At 33.3% G+C, this 15,453-nt stretch overlaps 1 protein-coding gene across 3 annotated transcripts in view; it reads right to left on the minus strand.

Annotated features, from left to right (window-relative positions):
- The window catches only part of GRIK2 (glutamate ionotropic receptor kainate type subunit 2), a 605,730-nt gene that overhangs the window by 476,251 nt on the left and 114,026 nt on the right, over positions 1 to 15,453 (minus strand). The window lies entirely within an intron of this gene.

Genomic DNA, 15,453 nt, shown 5'->3' on the forward strand with positions numbered 1-15,453 from the left:
CCCTCCCCCACTTCCTCTCACTTTTAAATTAGTACATTAGCTACTAACCCACCTGGGACTTAGTGAAGGTCGAGCAATAAACTGAGGGGACTCATGCATTCAGTAAGGAAATGTCTATGTAATATGTTAATGTATGTCTATGTAATATTGTTACGGTATCATTATTTCAGTTTTTCATGTCTGGTACAATAGGGCCAATCACATTCTCAGTTTAATGTTTTGGCTAAAAACTTCAGAAGTCACAGAGAGTGGAAGCGCTGAAGGAGAGAGAGGGTGAGCAGGCTTCATACCAAGTAGGACACCGAGGGGCCACCCCCAACCCATGCCTCTTGTTTATAGCCCCATGTTACTGAGGCTGTTGCCCCCAGGATCATAACCCTGCCCCTCCCTTGACTAGAAACCAGTTACTCTTATATAAGTCTCAAGAAGCAGCTGCAAAGAGAAGAAACAAGAACTAGTTAGAACCAACTAAGTCAAAGATGGCAGAGGATTTGACTTCGGACCTTGAGCCTCATTATACGCTCACTCTAGTGTATTAGCAGGCCAACTGACACATCCACAGGCTCCAGGACCGTTGATGATTGCCATGACAACAACTGGAAAAGCCCATACAAGGACGGCAAAGCCAATACAAGGATTGATTGGCTCCAACACACATGGAATGAAGACATGAAGGCAGAAGCCTCGCATAAAAGCCCACATGACACAACCAGGCTGGAGCTGTTTCTATCAGCCATCTTGGCTGATAGTTCCCTGCTCAAGGGCTCCTCCTCCTTTCTTCCTGCTCAAGCATTTTCTTTCTTGCCTTTTCTCTCCCCTTGAGCAATAATGCAGTTTTTCACTTTGTCCCACTGCCTCTGCTGCAAATGTTTCACAGCTGATAGGCAAGGACCCACACCTTTGGTGGGCTTTCCAATTTGGGGATCTCTTTATCCACTAACAGGCTGAGCCAAGGTGTGAAAACTTTACTCCTCACTTTTCTCTAAGAGAGTACCAAATTATAGCCCATTGATTAATGTAGAAAAACTTCCATAAATCATTGGCAAAGGACATCAGCTCGAGCCACATTTTCAAAGGCAGCAACAAATGAACTTCTCTTGGCATACAATGTGCCAGGTACTAGAAGACACGAAAGGAGAGAGGAAAACTTGTAAAGAAAATAAAGCATGAAAATGTATGCTAACTAAACAGCATGGGTAATAAAAACGGTGCAATCCTCAGCAATCTAAAACATCAAATCCGCCAAAGACTAAATAAACATAATGTTTTTAAACTTAATGCTAGCACTGCATTTTACCAAATGAGGTTGTTCCCTAAAACAAACAAAGAAAGTGTATGCCTAGTATACCTATTTCAAACAATACTGACTTAACAAGCATGACATTTGAATTGCAAAAACTAATAACCCCTCATTCCTTTCTGCAACTCACCATAACTATGCCTAGGAACACAAGCTTTTCATGCAAATTTCTGGCAGTATATGGAAAATACACAGCTTACACAAGAGATAGCCTGAGCTACAAAATTAATATGCAACTTCATGTTAAAAAAGATTTTACCTTATTCCTTCATGCGTAGCCTCATAAATTCCACAAAGGATTTAAAGTAATTTACAATGAATGCAACATAGAATACAATATTTTATATAATAACTGTTTAACCAAAGATTCAATTGCTAAATCCAGGTTTTCAACTACTGGTCCAGGGAATAACAACCAAACTAGTATAATTTATATTGTTGTTCTCGTCCTTTGTATGACCAATACAAATAGAAAATTTCCTTTTTCCTTTAAAAGCATTTCAAATGAAAAAAAAGTCTGAAATTAAAAATTACAAAAAATGTTTATAGTAGTAAAATCTAAATTATGTATAATGGATTTTTCTTACTTTTCTATAGTTTCCAGATTTTCTACAGTCATATCTTAAATCACAAAAATAAGTCAAAATGTAATTTACTCACGTGGTACATGATTCATATCCTTATAACTGAGTATAATATATTTGCAAGACAAATGATCTCTTTGCTAAACACAACATTTTAAACATATTTTATCCATGTCTCAGGAAATAAATAAACTACTATGGAATATTTGGCTTGTTCCATGGATCACTACAATAATTTGAGTGGGACTAAAGATAAATATATAATTTAGAATGTATTATCCATTTTCCAGTTTATATATATTATATATGTGTATCATATATATCCCTAGTTTGTTCATCTATAAAGTAAAGAGTAATATTTAGATATATCTGGTCCTCGAATTTGTATAATTATTTATGGAAGTCTCTGGGCTAAACCATGATGTTACGAGTCACTTCCTTCATGGCTTATAACTTCCAGATACCCTTCACACAGCATTTCTAGATAAGCATCCTTCCTTCCTCCTCCCACACCCTCCTGCTGTACCATCTTGCCTGCTTCTACATCTAGCCTAGTATTCCAGGATGGGAGAAGGCATAGAGTTGGACTGAAAGAAAGCTATATGCAAGGCCAAAATTTTCCTGATTAAAAACTGAAGAGAGTGTCAAAGCACATAAGGAGTTTTGTTCAAGACATGGAAAGAGAGAAAAGGAACACTCCAAAACTTACATCATGAAACATGAATGCAATAAACTGAGAAAATTGGTAAGTTACTAAATACCTTCTTGGACCGTTAAAAATCTCAGCAATTATCAATAAAAATGTCAAAATTAGAACAATATAACTTCTTTGTGCACCTTCCAAGAAAAACTAGTTGCAAATGTATGCCTAGGCAATGGAACTGATATCATTTCCAGTTAATCATCTGAAGTTGAGATGTCTACCAAAAATGATGACTTACATTACATTCAAAAACTGATAAGATTTAGGACATCAAAGAGCCTCTTTCCCTTTATTCCTCTCTCCTCCCTCCCATTCATGGCCGGATGTGTTGAAAAATAGTAGTCTACTATCCATTTACTATGGACTGGATCCTAACTTCCTCCACATCTCAGCCTCTATTGAAACTGTTCTTACCAGAGTTGATAATTATCACTCTATACTTAAAAAAATAAATCAATACCAAATGGATCTGACTACCCTACAGGTTTTAACATGGTTGACCACTCCTTTCATTCTTAAAACTTGGTCTTTCCCAAATTCCAGTAATGCTGCAATCTCTAGGCTTTCCTTTACCCTTTGTTTACTCCTTGTTCTTCTTTAGAGGATTTTCCCTATGCCTTCCCTTTGGGTGTTGGGTTTTAATTTTCTTAGGCCCTCTTTTGCCTATCTGTGAGTACCATCCCCTACAGCACACAAGCCCCTCCAGTGAGTTTCGCCTCCTCGCTAGCACAGCTGTCCCCAGCTGAAGGGGAGGGAGACAGCACATGTAGCTTTAAAATGTCTTAAAGTCCTACACAGAATTTATTTATTCTCTAGAGTTTGCTGTTCATCCCATTTTGGGTAAGAATCTCTAGTGAAATCATGAAAATTCTGAACTAAATTATGGCAAGGTGATTAACAATAGTAGAAAAAAAGGTACTACCCCATTTTAAAAGTCTTTTGTAATTATCTTATTATCTGTTTAATCTTTAGTGTTTCAATACACACATTACATATGAATGCAGCTGCCAACACCTAGATATCCTAGCATTCACCTCATGAAAGGAATCACTATCAATAGTTGTGTATCATTTGAATGCTCTTCAAAGTAATTACAATATTATATAGGAATTACATACTGCATTAATTAACATAGATATGTAATTACATATTATCTTTATATTCTTCTATTTTTACATAAATAATATTATACTTTCCACAGTCTGTGATGTCTTTTTCATTTACAGTATTTCAGAGTTCTTTGCACTTTAGTACTTTCTTTTACATGGTGTATGACTGTATCTTACTCATTTAACTTTTCCCTAATAATGTCTAGTTAAGTATTCCCAAAGTGAGAATATTATAAATAATATTCTAATGAACATCCTTGTACATAAGTCTATTTGTACCAATGCATTTCTGTAGAATATATTCTAAGAAATGATATTACTGAGTCAAAGGAAATGTACCTTTTAGATTTAATAGGTAATGTCAAATTACCCTATAGATATGTTCTGATAATGAGTATTCTCACAGTGTATAAGCATGCCTGTTTTCCTATATCAATTTTATTAATTTTTGCCAACAAGTAATTTTTCATTGTTAAATTAATTATTATCACAATATTACAGATGTGGAAGCTAAAATTCAGAGGTGCTAAGGAACTTTCCCAAGGTCATACTGCTAGTAAGCATTAGAGTCAAGCTTCAAATGAGATTAATCTAGTTCTTTCTACAGACTTTTCTGCTTTTGAAAAAGTACAGTTAGATAAGCCAGATTTAGAATCTACAGAACATGTTGACTGGTAACTGACTCACTTGACAATTTGAATGTAAAGCCCATGAGGATATGTCTAAGACACAATGAAGTGTGGTCACTGAGTAGATGAATGTGACATGTGTTGCCACTGAAGAATCTGTGCAGCAATTATGCAATCTAAAATTACAAGCAAGATAATTGGTATAACTGATTTGATAAAAATCATTGCTTACTGTAATGATTTCAAACTTTATATTATATGCACAACATTAACTTATTCCTGAACTTTTAGAAAAAAAATGAAACTCCCTTCAGTTCTCAGGCTCCATAGTTAGTTTTAAAAATTACTTAAAAACGTATGTCTAGAAAAGCAGTCCTCCCTATTTAATGGGATTTAAAAAAAAATACTTCCAACTATACTTACATAGAATTACATATTAATGCTGAGATACAGACTGAAGTGCTTGAGAGTTTTCCCAGATCCTTCTTTTATTCAAGATGCTTTTATGATTCTGAATCTGTTCTGGAAGTTTTGTTTACCTTTAAATCTGTATTTATTTGATTGCCAAGAAAATTGGTCCTTAAAATATTTCTGTCATTAATATTGAATAGGCAACTCAAGATTATCCTTATCTCAAGATATATAACAATCTCCATTTTTTGATAAAGGAACAATCTAGAAAAAGTTCTCAGAACTTGTAAAGTGTTGATAGTAATAACTAGCATTTATCAAGCAAGCCCCTCAACAGTCAGTGATCTAAACATTTGACATCCCTTATATTACTCTAGATTAGAACCCTGAAAGGTAGATTTTGTTGTACTCCATTTACACACATATTCAACCTGATCAAGCCCTAGAGTTGAGTTAGGATCTAAACCCTGGTTTTGTATACTAAAAACTATATTGTATTACTTAAAGATACAGAATGAATCAATAACATGAATAACCAATAACATGAATGCGAATAAATATGAATAAAAGTCTTTGAGGGACAATGATTTTCAAAAATATATTTTAGTCTTTCAGAGATTTGCTTTTTTAGTATTTAGTTTCTTCCTATCAATCATGTAGAACAAGGGTATTATCAAAAAAAGCAAATTCATATTGTTTCTAACTAGTTTACCCATTTCAATTCATTCAGAATTATGCAGAGGAAAATTCATCAAATTTATTAAAATTCATCAAGATCAGGTTGAAAACCATTCACTAAAAATAGTTTTTTGCAAAGTTGCCTTAACCTAAAAATTAGTAAACTATCTGTTCCATCAAATTTTGTTCTGTATAAAAATAGTGAAATTGTCTAGAAAACTTAGACCACTCCAAATCTCAACAATACAAATGAAGATTAAGAAAAAATATTATACCTGTGTAAATCCCATATAACTTTGGGTCATAAATTCTAATTTATCATTATAGTGACAGACCCACACTGAGTTAAGGATTTAAGATTTTTAGACTTATTTGATTTTTTAAAAATTCAATATGCAATAATAATTGGCTTTCTTGAAAAAAATACAACTCTTTCTACACATATAATCAAGATTGACAGTTTGATAGAGAATAGAATTTACTCTAAGGCCTTTAATCCAAAATCTACCATTATTTAGATTAATTCCTAGGTAAAATTATTTCACTTTACAGGGTTTCTGGTTTCTATAGCCATAATTGAGGACAACATCTTTTTTTTCAACAGTGTTAGAGAAAGTCAAAGAGTCAAAAATTACATTTTACATAAATGGAACATTATATATAATATAGATTATATATGCAATATCATGGAAACCTAGAATACTCAACCTGGTTCTTCCCTACTACTTAAAGGAAGTATCAGTTCACTTTGTCCCTTCAACAGTTAGTTAAGGAATGTAATAAACAAATATTTGCTGAGCACAAAGTAAGAGCCAAGCACTGACTTAGGCTCTACAACACAGTTCCCACCCTAATGGATCTTAAAGTAGAATGCATGTCTATACTATGGCTGTAAACCCACAAGTATCAAGAAAATAGTCCAATTTGAAAACAACACATTTTAGGGGCAGAAATGAGAATAAATATCAAATACTGCAAATAAACAACACATTTCTGCAAAATTAACCAATTTTCTCCAGAAAGAAACAAAAAAGGAAAAGTAAAAATAAAGTAGGAAACTTAAAGGAATCACAAAATCAAAGTACATTAAAATGTACTTCAATATCATTGCCACTTTTACAAACCAATACAATCCTAAACTTTATTTGCTGCAAAATTAATTGAATGTTCTAAAACAGAGCCTTTATATTATGATAGCTATAAAATGTACTAATATATCAATAAAAAGCATAAAGTTTGTGAAAGAAAATAGAATATTTTACTTTAAGTTGACCAAGACATTTATATTTGGTAAGTGAAAGAACATAGTATTGCTATTTCAAATATTACCAAATTTTTATGAAGCAAATTTTATCATCATGTATCAAAGTCTTTTGTAAACACATCCCATCTTTACAGTGTTTATAACAGTGTTTATTAATAAAAGTGAGCCTATAAAAATAACTAACGTTTAACATTTAAACTGGAACATTCAATTAGCATAACTTAGAACATGTTAGCCATAAATTTCAATTTCTTATTCTAAAGTATAATTTCATAACATTTTAAAAATGCAAAACATAAAGTTAACTTTAAATTAGCTATGAATGTGAACATATGGAATTTTTAGATAAGGAATATATCTTTAGTACTAAGTCTGAAATTTTATGATATTAGGTACAGAAAAAAGAATAAGCAATAATAGATTTAGCATTCTTTTCAACTTCATACTCCCATCTGGTGGAACAAAAATGTTATGACTGCATTTTAAAATGTGAAAACTAAAGGTTTAAGACATCATATTTCAACAAAGCTCAATAAAAAGTGAATAGACTCAACCCCCAAAATGTATATATTTCTGATCCATTCATTTGATCATTCATTTTACTTTACGTCAACAAAATATTTATTGAGTGTTTACTTTGTGCCTGGCACTAAGGCAGCATTGAGAACAGATGGTTAAAAAGTTAAGACGTGATCTCTGACACTGTGGAGCTTATCCTCCAATGCAGGAGGTATGGACTGAATAAGCAAATGGAAAGATGAATACAGAATCCCAAGATGTGTTAAGGACTATGAAGGAAGAAAACAAAAAAAGCAGGGGGGTGAGGAGAAACAACAGAAAGGTAGCTTTCCTAAGCTGGCTCACTCAAGGAAGCACATTATTAGAGAATGTAAAGGAGAGTGAGTAAAACACACAAAGAAGGAAGCACGTATGCAAGCCTTGAGGTGGAAGGGAACTTGGTATGATTGGGAAGCCCAGAGTGGCTGGAACAGTGAGAAGGGCAGAAGAGAGTGAGTTAGATCTATTTAGCATTATGAAAATTGTGTATTTTTTTACTTTAATAATATTTTAGCCTACTTTGTCCCTTTCAGCAAACATTAAACCAGGGGCCATCAAGTAACAAAGCTATTTCTTAAACCGTGGTTGGAGTTATTTCAAAGGTTTACTTGATCCATCTCTCTTTAAATCCTTATGTTATCAGCTAAACTGAGCCAACTATACATGGATATTGGCCCAAAATGTAAGTGACCTTGAAGCTCAGGATAAGTACAGATTTTTATTTGAGACTGAAATCGCACTTTAACTCATTATTTGGGGACTAATGTTAGTAAGTGATCACTTAAAAGTTTAAAAAATCCACAAATACACACTTCATTAAATTTGAAAGCGATAAATGATATTTCATGGATGTTTGGTTATTCTCCAAACCGTGTTACTTTAAAAGGCACAGATTTTGTTTTTCTCAGGCACTGAAAAGGAAGCATTTTTCTAGATGCCAAGTTAATCCTTGTTGGCAAAATACATACCGTGTATAGTGTTTGTGCAATTTGTAATTACAAACTGACACCCACTGACACTATAGAATAGCTTCTACCCCAGCAAATAGTTACAAATATTAAAGACCATTGTCTGATCCCATAAGGCATGTCATTAACTTTCATTATTACTAACGGGAGTTATGGGCACACTTCCAAAGTAAATCATAGGCATTGTGTCACATCACTGCTCCAAAAAAGCCTTTATTTTCAGGTTGAATATTTTTGGGCATGCAGGCATTTCACTGTTTTATTTTTCTCCTTAGGAAAGTCCAAATATACAAAATACCAATACACATCCTTCCTTTTCATCCTATTTTCCCTAAGTCAGTATATTATTCAGAAAAGAAAATAAAACCAGTATAAATATTTACTTAGAAAAATCTGATGTTAAAAAGTGTTTTTGTATAATAGCACCCAATGAAAAATACATTCCCATATACTCTGTTTGAAATATGAACTGATAGAACCATTATGGTAATCTGGCAATGTGAAAAAGAAGCATTAAAAACATTCTTAAACTTTTATCAAATAATTCCACATAAAGATATTGTCAGAAGAAAATAATCAGAAATGCATGTGTGTCCAAGAATTCAAACAATCCAATCTTACCTGCAACTTAAAGGCTAAATTACACAACTGAAAAATGGGAATTTAGATAAATAGGTATGTAGGTAAGTACATATATACATAATAGTTTATATAATATCTAGTATATACAAATTTATTAATACATTTATATACTATAGATTAAATAATAAATTTTTTTAAAGTCTGAAGAGGATGCACAAGAATATTGACAATCTGCAAATGAAGGAATTATAGATAATTTTTATATCTGTATATGTATATTCCTAAGGTATTAAATAATATAGGACATTATTTTTTTAAATGCATTAAGATGTATATTTATTGTGAACCATGTAATTTAGTATTCCAAATTCTCTATATTGAATACTTAATAATTTTATAAACTGTATAATCAGCAAAAGTGATAATTTTTAAAGTTTTTAAACCTCAGGGCTTCTTTTATAAACACTTTTAAAGAGCATGTTCTTGCACAGGCAAGGACTGACTATTTTTCCCTATATATTTATTTCTATTATTTTCATAGTTACCCTAGAAATTATAGCACACACATTAACTTAACATAATCTAATTTTAATCAAAAGATTACAAAGAAAATAGATGCTTTAGCTCCAGTCACTATTCTTCAGATCTATATGCTAATTTTGTCTAGTATTTTAGTTCTTGTTTATAACATTATAGATTAGATTTCATTACTATTTTTCACAGTTCATGACTACTTATATTTACACATATGTTGATCATTTTCTTTAATAATTCCTTTTTGCATTTCTGACTTTACTTCAAGGCTTGTCTTTCTTTTTCCTAAATTACATTCATTAAAAGTTCATTTAGTGATGATTTATTGGTTAGTAGACATCTCTGTTTTTGTGGCCTGAGAATACTTTTGTCCGTGTTTTTGAAAAATAACATTGCTAAGTATATAATTCTATGTTAAGAGTTACTGTCTCTTAGAAATCTCATGATATCATTTCACTAACTTCTGATTTCCATTGTTTCTATTCAGAAGTTAGCTGTCAGTCAAATTTTATTTTTTTGTAGGTAATCTGTATTTTCTGTCTGGTTGCTCCTGAGATTTTTCTGTCTGTCCTTGCTATTTTGAAGTTTCACTGCAATATGTCTGGGTATGAATTTCTCTTTTGATTTGTTGCATTTCCTGAGTCTAAGGATTCATGTCTTTAATATTTTCAGAAACAGCTTAGCCATTATCTCTCTGACTATTTTGCCTTTCTTCTATTCTCTCTAATCTCACCTTCAAGCAGCCTGATTAAGTGTATACCATGCCTTTTTACTCTGTCTTCTGTATCTAAAACGGTTCTCTCTCTTTCACATGTGTACTATATTATGGATAATTCTGCAGATGATTTAGTTCACTAATTCTCTTAGCTTTGTCTAATCTACTATTGAAGCTATCTATTGTACTTCTAAATACATATATATGTATTTTATTCCAAGAAGTTACATTTAATTCTCTTTCAAATTTACCAGATTATTTTTGATAGTCTTATTTTTCTTGTTCTTTTGCTAAATCATCAATCCCCTCTTTTATTTCTATTAATGTAGTAAACATATTTGCTTTTCTGAATATAATAATTATAATATTCATAGTCTGATTCTAGAGTTTGTTTTCTCTGCTGTCTCTAGTAATACTTGTCTCGTCATAGATTTTATTATTTTTTTTAATTGTGAATCCAGGTTACTGGTAAAGTTATACAAGGGAATTGTCTGTCTTTAAAGGACGTTACTCCAGGGCTCCCTGGAGAAGTGCCTAATTCCAAGTCTGGGGCAGGGAAAGTACAAGTATGGTCTAGGACATCTTGTGCTGTACAGAGAGGAAACTCTCAAAACCAAATGAGGGCGTGTCAGCAAGACAGAAGAGAAAGCTTAGGACAATGTGGCCTTTAAAAGAACAATAACTGTAATTTATTATAACTCATGGAGTAATTTTTAAAAATGAGTCCATAGTGATGCTGAAGAAAGAAAAAAAAAAGGGAAGAGGAGAGATTTATTTATTTGTCCTTATTAAAGGATATATTGCTATGTCCATAACTTTCTCTAAGAATTGGCAATTGAAGGAAAAAAATCATTTATCTTGTAGGAGAAATGGCAGTGCATTCCTGGTTGATGAAGGAAAAATCAGCATTACAGAAGAACGTCAGCAAATAAATGTTAAATATCAAATGAATATCAACTCTCAAAGTAAATGATTCAGCTAGTATCATTTTAGGAAACTAATGGGTGAAAAGTTATTTGGAATCAAGGTGTTCAACCTGGGACGAAGTATCACCCTAAGGATAATTTGCTAATGGCAAAGAAAAAAGTAAGTACATTTATAAGGAAATCTGGTAATTACTCTGACTAAGTGGTCAACCTTAGCTTTCCTAAGTGCAATAGTTTAACTTCTTGTACCTCCTAAAGAAATGTAATATGAAGTATGCAATAGAAACAATTTCCAAAACAAGGTTTAAACTCTACCTAATATGTATTTAGAATTTTCAATTAATACAGGTGTATATTAATTTATATATGTGTGTGTGTAAACTATGATAGAACTCTACTTAGGGAAAATAATGATAAAAGATGACTTAGCATCATTCACAGAAATTTGAATATACACTAGGCATGAGATAATACTAAGGAATTATTATTATCTTAGATGTGATAAAGATAGTAGTGTGGTATGTGAGTGAGTATTTGGAGGAGATGTATGCTAAAATATTTACAGACAAAGCATCATGATATCTGCAACTTACATTCAAATGTTTCAACAGTGAGAAAGAAAATGGAAAAACAGAGGCAGAGAGACAAGAGAGACATGTAAAGCAAATTTGGCAAAATGCAGACAACTGTTGAATCTAAGTGGTGGGTATATGAGTAGTCATTGTACTATTCTTTCAATATTTATGTTTGAATTTTTTCATAATTAAAACATTTTGGAATCATTTAAAAAAATAAAGTACATTCCTCCAGAGCAAGTTTGTGTCTGCTTCTGCCATGTGCCTAGGGACCAACCCAAAACAGTTTAAGTATATTTTTGATTTGATCATTTTTAGGTCACCCAGACTGGCAGTGTAAATCCCAGCCCCAATGAAATGTAAAAGTCTACTCCTTTTTCCCTTCATCTAGAAGCCAGGTTTAGAATGACAAACAGATATATTTCTGTATTTGGACAGACAGGTTTTTTTTCCCTTATCTTTTCTCCTAAACTAAGAAAGTACCCACTTAGGGGTCACAGATTTATGAGGGGCCATTCTCTACCTAACCTCCACTTTGCTAGGACCCAAGCTCTGTCCCCCTGACTTCACACATGTGGCTCACTGAAGTCTGAGGGTCATTAGGAAGTAGCAGACCTCTCTAAATGCCAACTTTCTCCCTCTTTCTGATCTCTGAAGATTACTCTCACTTTCTCATAGGATCAGATTTTTTTTTAAAAAAAAAGATGTATGTTTGGGGTGTGTGTATGTGCGACTAATATACTTTCAATCAGCCAGTTCATCACATTACCAGAAAGGGAAATGATGGTTCAAAAACATTTTATGAGAAGCACTAGCACAGTGCCTTTATCAAACTAAGGATCTTCTTGTTTTTGTCTTTATCATCACTTCCCTAAGGCTGCTGTGCTGTAGTTTTGCTAGTCGCCTTGTTGGAAAATGTATACCAGAGGCAGGCCAAGTATCAGTAAGGAGAAGTACACCTGGTGATCTTACGAATGAACTATTAAGGTGACTATGGTCTCCTTTGTCAACATGTATCTTACAGCAGTGTGTTCACTCAAGACAAAATGAATGTCTGAACCCATGTTGAAACCCTAATCCCCAATATGATGGCATTTGGATACATTATATGAAGCCTTGGAAGGTAATTAGGGTTTAGATGAAGTTAGGAGGGTGGGCCCCCATGATGGGATTGTTTTCCTTCATAAGCAGAGAGAGAGACCAGAGTTGTCTGTCTCTCTCCTTCCATGTGCAGACACAGTGGGAAAGTAGCGGTCCACAAGCAAAAAAGAGGACTCTCATCAGGAACCAAATCTGCCAGCATCCTGATCTTAGCCTTCCCAGACTTCAGAACTGTGAGAAATAAATGTCTGTTGTTCAAGCCACTCAATAAATGGCATCTTGTTATGGCAGCCCAGGCTGACTAACACAAGACATATTTCTGAGCACAAAGTTCCTTTCTTCCACGATGCCTTCCTTAACCACTACTGCTCCTCTGACCCTCTACAACAATTCTTGTCTGGACTATACTCCTTCATAGGTTCAGGTTCATGGGCAAGTTAATATGAAGTATGCAATAGAAACAATTTCCAAAACAAGATTTAAACTCTACCTAATAAGTTAAGAGCACAGACTATAGCCATACTGCCTGGTGTTCGACTCTGTCACCAGCAGGCACTGGCCCCATGACTCTGCAGCTTTCTATGACTTATTAAGCTTTCTATGTCTCTTGTTTCTCATCTGCAAACTGGAATTATCAGCAGTTCCACTTCATAGGACTGTTTTGATCACTTAATGAGATGATCCATGAAAGATGTTTAGCGTAGCACATAGCATGTAGTAAATTCTAAAGACATTATTATTTAATGCTTATTTTTGTTAGTTATCTCTGTAAACAATCATGTTTTATCCTTCCATGCAGAACAAAATTTCCTTGTAAATAAAGACCAGACTGTTATTACTCTGTGTCTCCTCATGGGACTAGCATGTTGCCAAGCATGCTCTTAATCAGATTAAGTCATATTTATATTCAGATAACAGCTATAGTCATTTAAGAATATCATCACCATTTTAACATCTTCCTTTCCCTAATGACTATAACACTGAACCTGGATACCTCTCTTATGGAAGAAAAATTACTGTATTTTCAAAATTGACAAAATAGACTTCTAGTAGCACCTTCATTTAAAGAACAAAATCCCGAATGATGGTATTTCAAAACCCATAACACTACCAGAGAAAAACTGATGGATAGTTGGTTTTATGTGGAGTCTTCTAACATCATGCACATACTCAGAAAATGAGAATTCTATGCAAGAGTAACACATACCTGTAGAAATGTAGCCAGTCATTTGAATAGTTCCTAAGATGTCTCTGACTTCAACAATTTAATTACAAGAGAGAATAATTTGGTAAGCTTAGCAAGACAATCAGACACTATGCTATCATAATAGGCAAGATGGTGATTTCACAAATTCAGTTTCTACAAAAGTGCTTCAAAATACCACGATGCTAAAAACCAACAAACCAACAAATAAAAAACAGACATATTCTCAAGGATAAAATAAATAAATAAATAGGTATTGGGGAAGTAAAAATGCCAACTGAATTTTACGTATGTTTTAAACGAATGGGTTTCTACAGTAGAATAATCAGCTGACCTCCAGGTTGGCTCTTTCTGGAGAATTCCCATGGAACATAAAGTGCCCCACTTCCACTTTTCCTGGCTCTCTAGCCAGTCACTTAATGGAAAATAGTGTCTGTTTGGGATAACTGTCATGGTGATTTTTCACTCCTGAAATAAAAACTAATTGTGTATCACCTCCTTATGTAAACAGGGCACACTCTTCTCTGAGTACTTATGACATTTTGCCAATACTTGGAATGCCAGTTGAATATTCTACAAGTAGGTGTATGCTTAAAATTTTATCAGTGGTCATAGTCTTCATAAGAGTAACTGTCTTAGAATTCTAATTAAAATATAGATATTTAACATTATCATTATTTTAGACAAATCAAGGTTAAGCAGAATTGAATTTATTTATCTAAAAAAACATACCTTTTGAAGTACTAGTTAGCTTCTGTTTCCTATAACCTGTCAGTTAGTTTTTCTTTTAACTCTCAGCATTATAAAGGAAAATTCAGTAATTATATTTACATATTTTCTATATATATAAATTCATCCTCTGTAGAAAAGAAAAGGTAAACCCACCTATTACCAGGAATGCAATATCAAGAAAATTATTTTGAAAATTAAGAAGGATTAAAAAAAAAGTTAATTTTAAGTGTGAACATAAGAACCTAATGCAAAGAATTCAGACATCATTTGGTCTGACCATTTTGTTTTGGATGAGGAAATACCAGCCCAAGAGAGGAAAAAGTGGCTTCTAAGTCACATATGGCAAAACTAAAATTAGAATACAGGTTCCCCCAAAACTAGTAAGACAGCCACCCATCAATAAATGCATTAGCTGGAACAAGCACTGAAAGTGAAAATAATAATTCTCTCGACAGTCTCTCAGATTAATCTCACACTATATTCACCCTGACCACCGGTGTAAAAACCTTTAACACGTGCGCATTATAACAACAGACATTCTTTTCATCTGTTGATAAAGATATTTTCCCACAGAATGAAATCAAAAGCCTCTCCAAAATAACAATCCATGACCTGTTTCACATGCTCTACCCACATGGCCTGGCAGGAGATTACATTAATTCTGTGGGCCAGGGACTGTAGAGGTCCTACTTCCACGGCTGGAGAGGACTTAGAAGCTTTTCACAAGCAAACTTTACAGTCTTCAGTAACTGCTAAGTCAGAATAATTTGGTTAAATTCGGATTATTATTTATAAGAAGATATTATAAAAATACTATGAGAAGCACCAATGATGCCTAAAATACTCTGACTCATGCCTATTTAGAGCTTCCCTAATCCAG

This window comes from Camelus dromedarius, chromosome 6, assembly GCF_036321535.1.
Source record: "Camelus dromedarius isolate mCamDro1 chromosome 6, mCamDro1.pat, whole genome shotgun sequence".
NCBI lineage: Eukaryota > Metazoa > Chordata > Mammalia > Artiodactyla > Camelidae > Camelus > Camelus dromedarius.